This window comes from Columba livia, chromosome 20 (genome assembly GCF_036013475.1).
Source record: "Columba livia isolate bColLiv1 breed racing homer chromosome 20, bColLiv1.pat.W.v2, whole genome shotgun sequence".
Lineage (NCBI taxonomy): Eukaryota > Metazoa > Chordata > Aves > Columbiformes > Columbidae > Columba > Columba livia.
In genome coordinates, this window is record NC_088621.1 from 8899716 (window position 1) to 8917395 (window position 17680).

General features: G+C 42.5%; 1 long non-coding RNA gene across 1 annotated transcript in view; it reads right to left on the bottom strand.

The window, feature by feature from the left end:
* Positions 1-12370: 12370 nt before the first annotated feature.
* LOC110359240 (uncharacterized) overlaps positions 12371-17680 on the bottom strand; it is a 57845-nt gene continuing 52535 nt past the window's right edge. Inside the window, exons 8-10 of the long non-coding RNA XR_010467367.1 lie at positions 15706-15804; positions 14757-14859; positions 12371-13736 (exon numbers count right to left, since the gene is read on the bottom strand). This is a non-coding gene — a long non-coding RNA (uncharacterized LOC110359240). The remainder of the gene's footprint in view (positions 13737-14756; positions 14860-15705; positions 15805-17680) is intronic.

A 17680-nucleotide genomic window follows, 5' to 3' on the forward strand; every position in this document is an offset into this window, starting at 1 on the left:
GAGAAGAACAGTAGTTACTTCATGTACGTCAAGATCCTAACACAGCAGGACCTCAATCTTAGCTGATGCTTATGCAGTAGACCATTGATACTTGTTTCATCTCTCTCTCCAAGCTGTCAGTGTACTCTGGGCCAAGAGAACAGCCCGCAGGCATTTCAGGGGCAGAGACTGGATATCTTAAAATGTTATTTCTGCTTTAGGCTAAGAAACCGAACCATTCCAGGACAAATTATTTGCTGCTGCTGAGCTGAGATCATTGCCGCTCCACGGTAGGAAGGCTGTATTCATTCACAGTTTATAGAGACATTTTCCTTGAAATTGCTGACCCTTCCACTTGTTCACCTCCTGTTCTCTGAAGCACCACCATCTGTGTACTAAGCAGTGAATAGTACACAGACATATTTTTATTCACTTTTGGAAAAAAAATGATGGGCTCAATTTCCTATCCCCTAGATTGAAATGCTTTCTGCACAGTGGTGAGCCACATCTGGTTTTGCTTTTACCTGTAGTGGAGTTTAACGTTTTTATACTGACTCACGGGAGAATGTTAACAGAATACCTGTTTCTGCCTCTAAATTAAGGGCTAGGTCAGATCTCATCTGTGCCCTTAAATATAACTAGAGTAATTTTCCCTTTTTACCTCTCTGTCACTAACTCAGAATTAGAAAATCCATAATTATACTGCACAGATTTTCATTCTCTTGTACAACACTTAAAATGTTTTCTTCACTTACCAAGTGTTTTGCTTCAATATTTAGAGTCTGGATGCTTTTCATGTGCTGTAGACTACTATAGGTCCTGCAGAAACTTATTTCAGAAGTCCTTATTTCTGAAACCACCTTTGTGTGTTTGTTCTTTACATGTTGCTCTCCAAGACTACATCTTTATAAAGTCACCTACATTCTTTTTTTTTTTTAATCAGCAGCAGTACTTTAACTTTAAAAATAATGGATTATATTTTACTTGGGAGCATATACTGTGAACTCCAACCAAACCATCACAATAGTTTGGACAAACTGCCTTTTCTCTGACAGATGTTTTTCCTGATCTTTTGTAGAGCACTCCATGTCAAAAATGAGCTGGAGAAGCATGGTCTAGTGTAAGGTCAAACTGTTCCATTGAAAATAGACCAACCAAAATTCATTTGCCAGGTTTGTTGGGCAACACTGAGTAAGAAAAGCCCACGGCCTCAATGCCTTTTCTACATGCAAAAGACAGTTCAACGTATGGAGGCTTTGGTATTGAGCAGATAAAAATGGAGGGCTTTTCCCATCAAAAAACGAAGGTGGGAGAGGGGTCATCTCCTCAATCTTGTTGCCACGGGCAAATCTGAGTTCAGGAAACCAGACTCTTCCTGCCGAGAGGACGATGTTGCTGGGCGGCTCGTCCAGCCTGGCTGTGAGCTGCGGCACTTCCAGAGCATGGAGCGACTGTGCTTTAGTGCTCCACAACCGTGATCGCTTTGTTGATCATCCACAAAGATGACGTGACGTGACAGTTTTTCATGGGATCGTTTGTAGTTTACAAGTTATCACAAAACCCGCTAAAGCAGAAAAACAATCTGTTATAGTCCAGAAACACTTTGCACGGCAACTTTTGGTGTTTATTTATCAAAACAATACCGTGTGGTTCCAGTGGGAACTGATCAAGTTGCATCAAAGATTTAAGAGTCCATTCTGTAGCTGTAATAATGCTTTTATCACATTCTCAAATCCTACCTTATATTCCAGCATAGTGGCTTGTGCTAGTTTGTCTTTCAGACCATAAACCATTTTATGCCTTCAGTATTTTGGAAGTGATATCAAGATAAAAAAGATTTAAGCGACAAAATAATAGACACATTTTCTGTTCGGAAATGTGTTAAATCTAGTTTTCGAGAAACTAACTGCAAGTGAAACTATTAGCACAGTATTGGTAGTACCCTCGAATATCACTCTAAAAGTGATGGCGGTTCTTTGTTAACAAATAAACCTGTTTTAATACAACCGTTGAAAAATTAATCATTGCAAAATCACACTAAAAAAATGTAAGCATTTTGTTTTATTTTGGTTTGGTTTTTAATCATTTAATCAAAAGATTTCTTGAAGCCTTTTATGAAATGAAAACTATGGGGCGTGGAGGATGTACCAAGGTTTTTGAGCCATACCAAGGCTTTTCTAACTGCTCAGTAGGTAAATATGCTGAAATAAAAAACTCCAGTCCAACATTTAAAATAATAATAACGGAGGCAGGGCGACACTGCCCTGAGTTAACATTGGCAGTTTGTATCACAGGGGAGAATGGCCTCAGATGGGGCAATTCAATGGATTATTCCCAGGAAGAGAATTCAGGTGATGTAGTAGGAGTGAAGCATTAGCATCGATACCCATGCTTTAATAGGTACATGAGAAATAACTCCCTCTGCAGTGCTTAGGAGAAACTAATTCCATTTAGGACTACATAAATTTTCAGTTTGTTAATTAGGTTAAGAGAGGAAAAATAACATTAGAAACTTTCACTGGAGTTGTATTAGCTTCCAAATTGCAAAGAAATTGAAAGAGAATTTATGTTACCCAGTAACTTTGGCAATCAGCTGTACTTCCAAACCAAAGCCCCAAAACACTAAAATCTTCACTTAGACATGTGTTCCCATTTCTCTCCAGTACCATTAACCTTGCCTTTTTTTCTCTTTTTAATAATTTGCTTTTCATTATCATTTCTCAAAGACAAACAGCTTGTTAAGTAGTTATCCAAATGTATAACATAGAATTATTCTGAAATCTGTCATTTTAGGAAGCATTAGCAAGATGTACTCAGCCTCAGTATGCCAGATCATATATAGGAACTATCGCAGAGAAATGGCAAGTAGCTAATGCCTCTTTTGAAAATGTCAGGTCCCCTTCAGAACTGCTTCGGCGTGCTGAGATCATGACCTGTCAGCACATTAGCTTTGGTTGGGACCCCAGGAACTGCCGTTAACAGGATCAACCATTGCCCATAACTGATGGGATTCACTGAGAGACTTAAGGAGTGTTAACAAGTGCTCAGGAATATTTTTGGTAATATGGGCAGGAGTTGAGTCTAAACCAGGCTTCTATCAGAAAAGTTTCATCAGGTTCAATAGAGGGAGCTTAGTCCACTCCAAAAACTCACAAACACGGGCAGGTCTCAGAGCTTTTGAAGCCTTGTCTAACACAGGCAGTCTCAAACCAGAGCAGGTCAGATTTATTCGGGGGCAGACAGGAATAGCAGCCCCCTTCAGAAGGCTCTTTGTGGCCAAGGGTCTTCATGATAACCCATAGGGACCGTCACAGGGAATGTGGTCCTGGTGCAATTGTACTTGCCATGTTTCTTAGGGGAGCAGGAGAGGGGGAAATTTGGGGTGTGGATATGAGAAGTCTGAGAACTGCTCTGATTGTCTGAGACAACTCCCTTTTCTGTAGCTTGTCAGAGTAGGCTCTGAGCCACAGAACAGGGGGTCACTGGCACAGAGAGTATCCTAGCATGAATAAACAGCCTCGCTTACACACAAGACAGTGACAATTAGAGATGTGCAACACAAGTACGTGGTGTATACCTCAATACACCTCAGCTCCATGGTGGGCACAATAACCTCCAGCTACACTTACCGTTTCCTTTTGGTTTTTGGTTCCTGCTTGTCATCTGCAGCACATACTGAAGGGAACAGCGGGCACCTCGTTATTTAGATTTACCGTTCTATTTGTAGCACTTCAGAGGAAAGCAGAATGGTTTAATAATCCTCCCCCCACCAGCTAAGGGCTGGGGAAATCGGTGGGAAACCACAGCCCCAGCGTTTGCTTCCCCTGGGGTGGGGGCTTGTTGGAGCTGCTGCCTCCCTCACACTGCTCCGTGTTCCGAGAGGTGTTGGCCGCACTCACTTGATGAGTTTGCATGTAGAGCAAGCACCTGATCAGACTTTTAACCTGGGGGAGGGAAGCAAAGCAACACTCTGGTGAGTTAAATTACCTTCTGCTGCATACAATCATCCAGCATAACACAGCTCAGCAATAACATTCATGTTGCCGTTAATAGAAAACACTCCGCATTGCACTCCAGAGATTTATTTCTCTTTTTCTTTTGGTATGGAAGTGATCCATTCAGATCAGAGCTGCCTGAACAAAGCCTAAGGGCTCAGACACTACCAGCAGCATCTCTCTAGATATCTCTGTCTTATTGTGTAAGCTTGACATTGACTTGAAGGAAATCTGCCAACTGCTGAAGCTATAGGGCTCTGTGTATATAAAATGCACACTTAGCTGAGTGGCCCTATGGGGCAACATGAGATATTTGCTGATTTACCTCAAGTAAATAATGATAATACTTCAACAGAATTGTCTTGGCTTCAACAAAATGTGTCAAAGCGCTTTTAAATAGAACACTTAATCCGTATATCACTCCTTCATGTTGTGAAGTAAAGAAAAAACATGACGATGCACTATGCTGGTAAAAGCCTGAAAATTCTGATGAAACACTTGGTGGGGGGTGGGGGGAGTGGGGCATTTTCTAGCTTGCTCAAAGGTATCGTAAAGTTTTCTAAATAGAGAAATGAAAGCTTGTCTTGGAAACTTTTGGCCATCCTGAAAAATAAACCGACTCACAAATAATAAGAATCATAATAATGATGTCACAAGACCAGAATCAGCATTTCCTCCTATCTCTGGACCCGGCTGGAGGAGCGAGCAGAGCTGGCAGAGCCTGGACACTGCTGGGTGTGCAATTACGTTACCCAAGATTTTACACCGGTTTACATCCTTGTTCCCCAAAATGTTCAAGGGACAGTTATACCCTGGCTAAAGGACATGGCCCCTTGCATCATTTTATTAATGTTTCTTTATTGTTTCCTCATGGCCTGCACAGTTTAAGGTTGTCTACTCTGTTAAAATTAGCAACCCACCTTTGTGATGGAACACGTCGTCCTGATTTCCCAACAGCAGTAAATCATTCTCAACCCAAGAAGGGATGCTGCAGCCAGCCCTTAATTGAATTTTGTGGCACTCTGAATGATAATGCATGAGTCTCCTCTCCAGTTCAGGAGTGAGGAATTATTACACACAGGGATAAACAGCATAAAAATGAAAATTAATGTTCCTGGAAAACAAATACAATATTTCTGCAAATCTGTTTACTGGCATTTCTGCTCATAGACTTGTATGTTAAGTCTCTGTTACTGAACCACAGACCCATTAAAGATGATGATTCCCTAACTCTATTCTTTTTTACTCCTAGTAAAAGACTGTGATGTTGCACAGAGCATTAAAAACATTACTTTAAGTAGTATGGTAAATAGACTGAGCTTATTAACCTTTGTATAAATAAGTAAGGAAGGAGTTGGATTATGGAGGGTAAGGCTCATGTTTACACACATTTGTCTAATGTAATTAAACATCCAGGATGGGGGTGCAGTGTAAACCACAAATACAGGAGAATTGATTTATTCTCTGAATTTTCTGCGTTTCACAGTGAGATCTAAAAGTAGATCCTCTCCAGTAATAATCTGCTGTGTCATTACCAGCCCTCTTTGGATGTCGAAGGTTGCTAGATAAGGTTGGCTCAGCATTCTCAAGCCAAAGAGCATTTGGGTCTTTCAAATTCAGATCTGTGTCTTAATGGGACATCAGAGGAGTCTATTATAAAATAAGTAGAAACCACATAGGCAATCTAGTCTGTGGTCAGCTCTTTAAAGCTGGGAGACTCGCTTATTTCTCAATGCAGAAATCCCTCCTGAGCTTGTTACAATTTGGAAAACTTGTTCTTTTTGTTTGTTTGTTTTAGTAGGAAGAGAAATAAAGAACTGAAATGCAGAATTTTTCTGATGTAGATCTACTCCAGTATGTACTTAAAAGCTACAAAGAGTTACTATTAGCTCACTAGCACTATGGATGAGATTGCATGAGATATCATAAGCTGTTCAGGATTTAACTTAGTCTGTTTTCAGACTATCTTGTTCATAAAAATTGATTTTGTTTTTGTTGAGTAGTTGTCTTCTCTATTAAGGAGATATATTTTTAAAAAGATATCTAATTCATAGAGTTTGTGCTATGAAAGGAGTAGGGCAAGGGAGTTCCGGGTGACCTGAGGAAGTACCTTCTCTTTACTTGGTCTCCCTGTCTCTTGCCGCATGAGCTGTCCTCTCTGAACCTGAGCTAACAAGTCAATACACTGAAAACTGAAGCTTGTAGTCCCTTTTAATAGTTAATTTTACCTGGGTTTAGCAGACTTCCCAAGTGCTTTTTTTCCTAGCTGAAAACACAAAACATCAGAAAACAAAACTGCAGTTAACACTGAAAGATCTAAAAGTAGCAATTTAGTATCTGTAAATTAAAAAAGGTTTACCTCAATAAAATACATTATAAAATAACTGATAGATTTTTCCTCTCTCTCTGTTGGCAGCTTATTCTTAGGCATGATAAAATGAGACTAGTCATATCATTCATTTCATTATAAAGTCATCTGAGAGCTCACTAGAGAGTTTACCTATTTTTTCCTCCCTTAAAAAAACCACTACCAGAGGCTCACTCCATGTAAACATGTTTGACTCTCTTCACGTAAATAGGGAAAATCAGCCTTACCAAGTAAAGTATCAGCTTTGGATTAGCAAGTTGGCTTGAGCAAAAAATGACCTTTTTACATTCATATCTATCCATCTCTCTAGAATTAATCATCCATTCAGCTGGTAGTTTATTTAACCGTAAACACACAAAAAAGGTGCAGTAAGTGTGTTTTCATAAACCAAATATTTGCTTTATACTTCTTTAACCACCCACCCACCACAAGGGCGAAAGTTGCCAAGTGGCAGCTGAAAGCAACATTTTGTCTTCGATTAGTCATATTTGATTTGATTTTTTTTTTCCTGTGAAATAGTGCCGCGGGGACAAATGTATAACAACAGAGGGCAAGCTAGGTCACCGGAAAACCAGCTCCTGGGGCATGTCTGGATTGTGAATGAGTTCACGGCTTCTGCACGGAGCTCCCGTTCTCCCAACGAGATTATATTTCCTGCCTTAGACAGATCCCGTTCAGCGAGCCAACAACTGCCTCCAGGCAAGCAGGATCTAACGCCGTGCCCTGAGCAGCACAACACTTAACCTTGTGGGATATTGTACACAGGGCTTGTGCGGGGAGGAGGGGGAGTCCTCTCAATATGACTTACTAACACTGACACCACCGAGTGCTTTTGCGGCGTGTGCTCTGCATTGTCTGCTCCAAGGGAAAGGATTGTGTGGGATTTCACATCGCTCATGGCATGAGACATTTATTTTACAGCTATTAATGTTAATCACTTGCGTTGGGGCTGGGGCAAGGATGCCCAGTGATAGACCAGGATCACGGTAGGTAGTTTACAGACACCAAAGGAAAAGATTGAGATAGAGGCTGATTTATTAGCTAAGTATTTATGCTACAGATCTCTGGGAGTTCCAGGAGGAGTGGAGAACTGTCTCCTCTGAGAACTGACAAAAGAATTAACACAAACACATGCTAATCCTGTTTTGGGAGTTGAGGGCTGGTGGGTTTGCATGTGCTTGAGCGTGAGGGTCATTCCCAACTGGGTGTGCTGAGCCTTGATCTCACATTTGTCTTCATAAAGTCTGGAAAGCTCACCTGGAAAGATTCCCCGTGAAAGGAGCTGGAGGTGACTGCATTCCCCAGGGACCTAACTCTCATTTCTCCTCACTTCTGTGTTGGGATAATTCTTGTAAAGCCAAGGAAAGGTAGAGGAAAAAAGCAGAATTTAACAGTGCTGTGCTGATTTGAGACTAGAAAGTGGAAGGAGGAAATACTAAAGGTACCTTTTCCTTTTGTCACTCAGCAGATTCACAGAGCCGACCCTGGAGAGAACAGCGTGCAGGCACCGGGTATTACAGCACGTAACTCCACCGCCTCAGCCACAAACTAATTAAAAAGCTCCTGATTCTCCCAAACCCCTAACTCTCTATTTTCATTTCCTCTCCAAGCAGGACTTCAGTTTAAATTTGACATACTCTGGGGACTCTGCAATGAGTAAGACTATTGGAGTTCTTCTAGAGCTTTCTTAAGATTTCCTCAGAGAAACTGCTCAAGTATTTAGCAATGTGCATGAACTGAGAACTAAACACTGAACGTACCTGTTTGAGTTCTCAAAACCGAGGGTGGAGAGGAGGCCTGGAAAGAGGAATTACAAGTTATTCCATCTCTCATGCAGAAGCTGCTGTACCTGTAGTGACACCAAGGAGATGAGCCAGCAGGGAGGAGCCGAGGTGCCGCAGGACGTCACCCCTGCGGCCCTTTGGAGACGCAGCGGGAGCTCTCGGGTGTGCAGGCGATGCAAGGAAAAAAGGTTTGTTTTCTTTGTGCTTTAACTTCCCATCGGCCCTGAAGTGTCAGCCATTTGGACTAGAGGATCATTGTAGATCACTGCCAACTAGAACTATTCTATTATTTCTTTTTGTATAGCTGTGATGCTTTAGGAGTTTAGAATATTTTCTAGAATTGTGAGTTATGCACACATCGATCTAACACAAGCTTATGTGAGGACTTGAAGAAAAGAAAATTTGGCTTTGAGTAGACTTGGATTTGGCAGGTTTGGGCCTAAAGAGAAATGCTTATTTCTACAATAACCCTTTGTTACTGTGCTAATGGTGTTAATTAGGGTGGTAATTAGGCTGTGGTGTCTAACCTACAGCTCTCATGTGTCCGCAGCTTATCTGCCTGTGGCCAGTTGTGTCTGAACCAATCTCCTGGCTGTTGTGGCCTGTGACCACAAATAGGAAGCTCTTGTACTCAGTAGAACACCTATTTTAGCGCAACAATCCTTTATCATTTGCCAGGGAATATGAATAGCATTGCAGGCTTTCAAGATAGCTCTGAAAGCAAGACCAGCAGAAATACCTGTGGATTTTGTGCTGATGCACTTATTTTCAGTCTGAGGTCATAAACAAGGTTGGGTTTGTGACCACCTTTATGTCCTGTGTTGTCAGATGAAATGACGATATACGGTTCACAAATACTTTTGTATTATGCCCCTGACTGACAGCTGAACGTTCCTTATGCAGCACTGGCTGTCTGGATGAACAAAGCAGCTGCTGATGCTCTAATTTTCCCCAAATGAAACACAGCATAAATAGTGTTCACCACTTGCTCTCCAGACACTGCTCTTTCATAGAGAATGGCCTAAAGGAACACATTGTAATGGCAAACTTTCCATCAGCGTAATACCAGGCATTTAGAAAACGGACCTGACCTAGTTTATGATTTGTAGAGCCAAGTGACATGCAGTTTATTATGTGAAAAAAAAGTACTTAATAAAAAAATTATGTAGTGCACATACTCCTTCCCTACAATCTAATATTTCTATAATGCTGTGCATGCTGCTAATTCAAAAGGCTGATATGGTCACAGACAGCCCAGCTTCTAGGATTTACCATTCAAACATACTTGAGCTGGCATGAAAAATGCAATAAAATAATTCTTTCAGACAAGTTTAGAGAGAGGTATTCCCAAAAGACAGAATTCTGGCTTCCAGTCACATAAAGCTTACACTTTGTCAATAACACAGTGAAAGAAGGCATGAATGAATTTTATTTCATTGGACAAGTGACTTGGAATACAGATAAGGCAGGGTGAGCATATAAACCTTTAAATAAATGTTTTAGCACTATCTGGAAGGGAGGAATGCAATTGATTCCAATCTTTTCTGACAGAAAATCAGTTCCTCTAAAGCTCTTGGGGCAACAAACACTAACTAAAAGTGTCTGTTACTAATCTTTAAGTGCAACAAAACAAAATGTTGTCATTTGCAACTAATAGGCTACAATTAATGCAAATTATTACTCTGTAGTTTAATTGAAATATTAAACTGTGATAGAAAGTCTTTGTTTTACTATGACTTTAAGAATCATGTAACTTTGAAGAGGGATCTTTGAAGAACTCAAGAAGAACCCAGGAGAGACACAGCTGACAAGGCCCCAGACAAAAGTGAGCGTAAACAGCAGCATTAGGAATACAAAATACCGTCCCTCAAAGGCTGGGGCGTCTCTCTAATGAGCAAACTCTATTACCTTGTGTCACAGAGGCACCCCGAAGTTAGTTTAGACAGACAACAGGGTCCAAAACAAACTTTTATTCGGTAAAAGAAAGTACAGCAGGTTGACCAGTGGAACATGGGGTTTTAGCTCTCCACAGTGACTTGAATACAGGTTCAAATATCAGCTGAGGTAATTATTAAAGGTGCAGCAACTAATACCACTAGACATGCACAGTGTGCATACACGTGGCTTCACCAAAAACAATGCCAGAGCTGTCCCTGAGTCTGGGAGAAGTATACACTTGCCTGAATCTGGCAAGAAATACACGTGCTTATATTGAAGCACGGAGTAAGCACTCACGATCCTGCGAGGAAATAAAGAAAATACATGTGCTTATATTGGAGCAGGAGTAAGCACTCACCTACACGTGGAGATGAGGCAAATGGCGTCCCTGTCCCAGGAGGGCGCTCGGCCGCAGCATCTGGCTCGTGCTCCAAGAGGTCCACACAAAAATGGTGGAGCCTCGACGAGAATCCTGTTTTTACAGCCTGATCAGATCTGACTGCGGGCATTCCAGAAACTTCTCTGCACCCCCACACTGGCTGTGGGTGCTCCTGAAGCTTCCAAGCATCCCCCACAGTGGTCATGGGTGCCCAGTGACTCCTCGGCACCTGTGCGCTCCCTTCTCCTCTCTCTTACTGGCCCTGGCCAGGGGCTCTGGGGCCAAACAAAAGAAGCTGTTGGCCTCAAGCAGCAGAGAGAGAGGGAGATGTGTCTATGCCTTCCGTATCGAAGGAGGGAGGGGGAGAGAGGGGGGTTTGCATTCTGGCACACCTTGAACGGCTACGAACAGGTAACAGGAAACACTGATCTGTGATTACACCCAACAATGTTCTTTGTTCTGATTTGTCAGTGTTACTTTAGACAAAGTTGTTTGGTGGAAAATCTTGACCTTTTCTTCCCTCTCTGCATGTTTAACATGAGACTCTTGTTACTCTCTGCAGTGGAACTACAAGCTGGAGAGGTAAAAACTGCTGTTGTTATTTCTGGTTTTGCTTTGCAAATGCACATCATGCTTCAGAACGAAGGGCTGCATATAGTGTTTTAGGAGAGCCATGTTTCGAACTTCTACAGGAGAAATCCACTGAAATTGGCTATTTCTTTTATGTTATAAATCTAACTGAAACCAGTGTACTACCTTGCAGTTTTATTTGCAAAACCACAAGTTGTTAACAAATCAAACTCAATATTATTATCTTGGGGGCACCAGGATGAATGGTATTGCTAGAAGAAAAGGGATTGTACTCAGTCACAACCTGAAATTTCAAATAAAATGGTACTTTATTCACACTGCCTGCCTCTTACCAGTTCAAAGCAGTCACTATATTTTTAGTATTAAATATTCTTTTCCAAATGCCTTCCACAATGGAAGGGGGAATTGGGGAACAAGGAAAAAGAAAAGTTGGTGTTTGCACAAAGTACATTCAGTGGCTGCATTAATGCTTTTAGCCTAAAATACGCAGCAGTAGTATTACTACTGCAGTAGTAATCTGTTTATTAGTTGGTAGAAAACACTTGAGATTGGATTTGCTTTCCGGTTACTATGTACTGAAATAGACACTTTCGGATTAAGTTAGTTATTATAGCTAATACATTTTAAAAAGGAACTTCAGCTACATGTGCTTGCAATTGTTATTATCTAATAAAGAGGACTTATGGTCTGTTTCCAAGCCTGCCCAGCCCATAAATCACAGAATTTCAGGATCCTGACTTCTGCCTTCCCACCTTAATTGTTCTCTTTATTTTTTATGGATAACTATTCAACCGTTAGACTTCAGTGTGAACAGGCTTTGGCACCATATAAATGAAAAATAAAAGTGGTAAACTCACTACTTAGAAACAGAAAATCGTATTTCTGTTTTCATATTGTTATGGTGAGAGAGGCAGTAGGATCTATTTCAGCATCTTGTTACAAAACCAAACTTCCAGCACACGGGGCAGCTATTTCTTGAGGGGCTGGTTTTCAGTTTCAGCAAAAAAAGCATTTGGCAACTGCATAGAAAAAGAAAAATTAAAACCCCAATTATTAAACTGTGGCAGAATGCAAACCCCCCTCTCTCCCCCTCCCTCCTTCAATATGGAAAGAGAAGACACATCTCCCTCTCTCTCTGCTGCCTGAGGCCAACAGCTTCTTTGGTTTGGCCCCAGAGCCCCTGGCCAGGGCTGCTAAGAAGGGAGCACAGAGGTGCCAGTGAGCCGCTGGGCACCCGCAGCCAGTGTGGGGGATGTTTGGAAGTTTCAGGGGCACCCACAGCCAGTGTGGGGGTGCAGAGAAGCTTCTGGAATGCCCAGTCAGATCTGATCAGGCTATAAAAACAGGATTCTCATCGAGGCTTCGCCCCTTGAGCGCGACCTCTTGGAGCACGAGCTGAGCCTCTGCCGCCAAGAGCCGCTGTCACCCTTACTGAGAAGTTTCTTCTCAAATTTAAGTGCAACCTTTTGTGTTCCAGTTTGTACCCATTACTCCTTGTCCTATCATTAGTTGTCACTGAGAAGAGCCTGGCTCCATCCTCCTGACACTCCCCCTTTCCATATTGATCCCCATGAATGAGTCCCCCCTCAGTCTCCTCTTGTCCAGCTCCAGAGCCCCAGCTCCCTCAGCCTTTCCTCACACGGGAGATGCTCCACTCCCTCCAGCATCTTGGTGGCTGCGCTGGACTCTCTCCAGCAGTTCCCTGTCCTGCTGGAACTGAGGGGCCACAGCTGGACACAATATTCCAGGTGTGGTCTCCCCAGGGCAGAGCAGAGGGGCAGGAGAACCTCTCTGACCTACTGACCACCCCCTTCTAACCCACCCCAGGTACCATTGGCTTCCTGGCCACAAGGGCCCAGTGCTGGCTCATGGTCATCCTGCTGTCCCCAGGACCCCCAGGTCCCTTTCCCCTATGCTGCTCTCTAATAGGTCATTCCCCAACTTATACTGGAACCTGGGGTTGTTCCTACCCAGATAAAAGACTCTACACTTGCCCTTGTTACATTTCATTAAATTTTCCCCGCCCAACTCTCCATCCTGTCCAGGTCTCTGATGGCAGCACAGCTTCCAGTGTCAGCCACTCCTCCCAGCTTGGTGTCATCAGCAAACTTGCTGATAGTCACTCTATTCCCTTGTCCAAATAATTGATGAATATATTGAATAGTATAGGCCCCAGCACTGCCCCCTGAGGCACTGCACTAGATCCAGGCCTCAACTGGACTCTGCCCCATTGACCACGACTCTATGGCTTCTTCCCTTCAGCCAGTTTGCAGTCACCTCACTACCCGCTCATCCAGACCGCACTCCCTCAGTTTAGCTGTGAGGATGCTGTGGGAGACTGTGATACTGTGTCAAATGCCTTACTCAAGTCAAGGTAGACCACATCCACCGCTCTGCCATCATCCATCCATCTTGTTATGTCCTCATAAAAGTCAATGAGGTTGGTCAAGCATGACTTCCCCTTGGTGAAGCCATGTTGACTGCCCCTAATGACCCTCTTAACCCTGATATGCCTTGAGATGGCACCAAGGAGAAGTTGTTCCATCAGTTTCCCAGGGATGGAGGTGAGGCTGACCGGTCTATAGTTACCTGGGTCCTCCTTCTTGCCCTTTTTGAAGACTGGAGGTTTCATTAAATACAGTTCTTAAATGAAGTTTTCCTTGATGCTGAAGAGAGCTAGTTGTGCTGCTTTACAGAGCTGGCTGTGACAAACGACAGGACGAAGCAGTAATCTAAAAGATGACTTGGATAAACAAATTTTTAAAAAATCACATACTGAAAACTGGTCTGACTTTCTTCATATTTCAGACCATATAACTGTTTTCAAAATGTTAAGCCTTGAGACATTGCTGCTGACTTCACGAAATAATTAAATCTCGTGGTGAGGGATTTTTATTGTTTGGGGTTTTTTTACTGCTGTATCAAATAGTAAGGAAAAGCGCCATTAAGATTTCAACATATCCAATTGTGTGTACTCTCCTAGCAACTAACCCAAACTCTTAAAATCCTTGTCAACAGCAGGCAATGATTTACGTGGATGACCCCAACTCGCTGCACCTGTAAGTCTTTAAACAGCTACACTTCCAGCTGCAACAGCTTCCAGAAGCAAGTAATCCATCTTGAACATGTTGTTTCACAAAAATAACTAGGTGATTTTAAAGCTGTCTTTTCCCCATAGTGAAAATACCAGGCTACTGCCAAATCAAACTAGCTGTCATTCCCTTCTGCCCTCGTGAAGCCAGTGGGACACATAACTGAAGTCTGCGAGGAAATCACTTCGTGTCCCTGTAAGTGCAGAACTGCACTAAATCAGAAGGCCCCATGGCACTAGAAGGAAGGATTCCCAGAACATAAGCCTGAAAATATGCTGTTACCAGGCGATCAGCAGTGATGTTTTTGCTGTGTAATCTGCACTGACATCTCCCTGGTGTGTATCATCCCAGGCCAGTCCTCATGTCACACAGAGCACTAACACCCTTTGCTCCTGCTGCTCTTACTCCCTGCTGAGCAGACAAGGCTCAGGCTGAACTGCCCCCTCCTCAGGAGGGCACCGCCACTCCCAATTCATTCTTCTTCAGTTTACTCCAACACAGAGAGCGAAATAAAACGTGTGGTTTCACCAAGTGTACAACTACACTACGTGTCTCTCTGCCACAGCCTTAGGCAGATAAACAGTGTTACACAAACTGTACGGTTCTCAGGACAGTGTACATCAGTTGTACCTTGAGGCTCAGTTCTTATCTTCCTGCTGGGTCCACACAGACATCATACCCAGTCTGACTGTGCTGCCTCTCACCAGAGGACAAGGCCAAGGCTCTTCTCGTCCTGTATAACAGTAACAGTTTTACAGTCAAGACTAGGATACTACCATCCAGCTACTTTAATTTACAGAAAAAAAAACGTGAAAGGATGCTAGCACAATATTTGACAGGGATTTTGGGACATTGCTCTGCATCTGCAACACTGCTCTGACCAAAGACAGGGTTCTGTGTGATTAAAATTAAAGCCTCAAAACACAGAACCCGTATCTGTTACCACAGGAACAAAATGCTAGCGAGTTGAGGGTGTTTTGTAAGAAGTCATAAATTTTGTTTACTGTATCTCTTAAATTATTTAGGAAACTTCTGCATAATTTATTTCTTCCAACAAGATACTTCCATGCCTTGATGTTATTATTTTTTTGCAAAACAACCTGTATTCAAAGCTAAAATTTAAGCATGTGTAGCTTTCAATATGAGTGTGTGGATTTGGGGATTTTGTTTGGTTTCTTTAAAGAAAAACTTTCATTGTTTTTGAATAGGTAATTTTGTAGAAACAAATACTAAGCAGTAGCAATACTTGGAGTAGAGAGTGTTGCTCGTTTTTCAAAAGGGCTTTTTCATAACTTGAATATTAATTTGATTACTTAGCTTTTAAAATCAGATCTGGCAGCTCTCAAGGCTCAGATAGACAGCAGAGAATGTAGAAAATTTCCCTACACCCGTTTCTGTGTTTTCTACAGGCAGCATTCATGTTCAGGTATTTATTACGCACAGGCATCAGTCCCAGAATCAAACTGCTCACCCAGTCCTGCCCTGGTCCTGAACTCTGGTGAATACGGTTTTCCTCCTTTCCCAATTACATCACAAAAACCCACGCAATTCGTTTAAAATAGAACATATTATTTGTTACCTCCACTTGAAGATGGTCGTGGTATGTTCTTCATCACAAATCGAGTGCTTTACCACAAAGCCAACAATTAGAGCTGGTTATAACTTCCCACCGGTTTACCTAGAGTGAAATGAACTTCTCATTAAACTGCATGATGGAGTGGTTCTGGTTCGGTTTTGATTTTTAACTGAGCAGATGTAATTTCAGATTTCTTCGAAGCTCAATCCTTAATGTTCTTTACACAGCAAAAAACTGTCATTCCCATAAAGATGCTGTTCTCCTTCATAACTTCTGTATTAAGTGACCCCTCTGTCCCAATTACCTTCTCCAGTGATCAGAGTTTAAAACTGAATTGTACTTTTTTAAGTAAAGTGCAGCCCTTGTTCCTGGCTCCCTTTTGGGCACTGCTATCACATACACAAATACTCCCTGAGCCAGTTCTGACAGCTAATTCAGCCGAAACTGAATACAGCACAAACTGCTTCAACTTCTGCCACGCCGAGTAGCACCGAAGCACATGAGACCAGGCTGGATAAACCTGTCACAGGATTATGTCCTAGAGCCACAAGACACGAACTGGTAGGACACTGTGTGCAATTCTGGGAATGACTTACCATGCCCCTTCTGTTTTCTACCTGAAGGGGCCTCTCGTATCTCTGTCACTTCTTTTGTCAGGGCTTGGGAATTAGCGCCTTTTTGAGACTGAGTCAGTGCCAATCAGCTAAATCAGCCAGCCCGACCTGATCCAGGTGCAGGGCTTCACTCCTCTGTCCTGATGCACAGACAAGCAAAACTCTGGGATTCCAAGGCTAGAGCCTGACCGTCCTTTCCCTGTCTTTCAGTCAATATAGTGCCATCCTTTAACCAAACAGCCAAGGCTCTCCATACCCTCCAGCTCTGCCTCGATAACTTACTGACCAATGTGCTCAGGAAACACCTCCCCAGTTCCGGTTACTTTGAAGCAGTACCTGAGTGACAAGAGATCCTCTGAGCTGTTCGGATCCATCAAGACAGGAAATATTTGTGGTTGGACTGGAGACTTTCTAGAGAACTTTGTCCAGAGAAGTCAAGTGAAGAATCACAGCTGCTATGCAAGAACACTCAAGTTATGCAGCAGCTGAGAGAGGCTGAAGATCAGTTGTGAACAAGCTATATGTATAGGTTCCAATTTAAACTCAGTTCTGATTTGGATCTGGCTTGAGCACTTTATCTCATATACCTATCTCTGAGCCAGCAGGTCTCAGAAGACGTGGGATTCAACACAAGTTCACATAATTTCAACTCTGACTTCTGTCTTTCTGACACATCAGCAACTTCACCCACCACGAAATCAGACGCGCATAGCAGGGTAGATGTAATGAGAATTATGGGTGGGCAGCTGTAACCAAAGATCAATGAAGTTCAAAACACTGACCACAGCCCTTCAAGAGAAAGTACTTAAACCAGGCAGCAATTTACAGTTAAATGCATGCACTTTAAAAGCTATACTTCCATTGTCAAATTACTTCAGGTATCCCATTTTCATTAATTACTGATCTTCCCTGTTTACATACAAAACTTGGACAAATGATCATAGAATCATAGAATAGTTTGGGTTGGAAGGGACCTTCAAAGGTTATCTAGTTCAATCCACCGCTATGAGCAGCAGAATAAAATGGGTTCTCTTTAAAAAAGACCAATTTTGAGCACTGAATTTACAATTGCTTTTTCTCAGGTTGCCACCAAAACTGTTTTATTCTCCTAAACATTACCTTCCCTGTTGAGTGCGCAGAGCTAACGGAAGGGAAGCCGACATCCCTCCTCTGGTGACCCGTCGCTCCAGTCAGCTACTGAAAATTCATTAATGTGCAGGTTACACAACATCCCTCTCCCACTCACAGGTACACGCAGCCCTCTCATTTGTGAAGTTAATTTAGTGAGGTTAAATGATACAGTATATTTGACTGCGTGTTCTCACCTCCGGCTCGAGCCCTGTCAGGCTTCCTAGGCAAGAAGA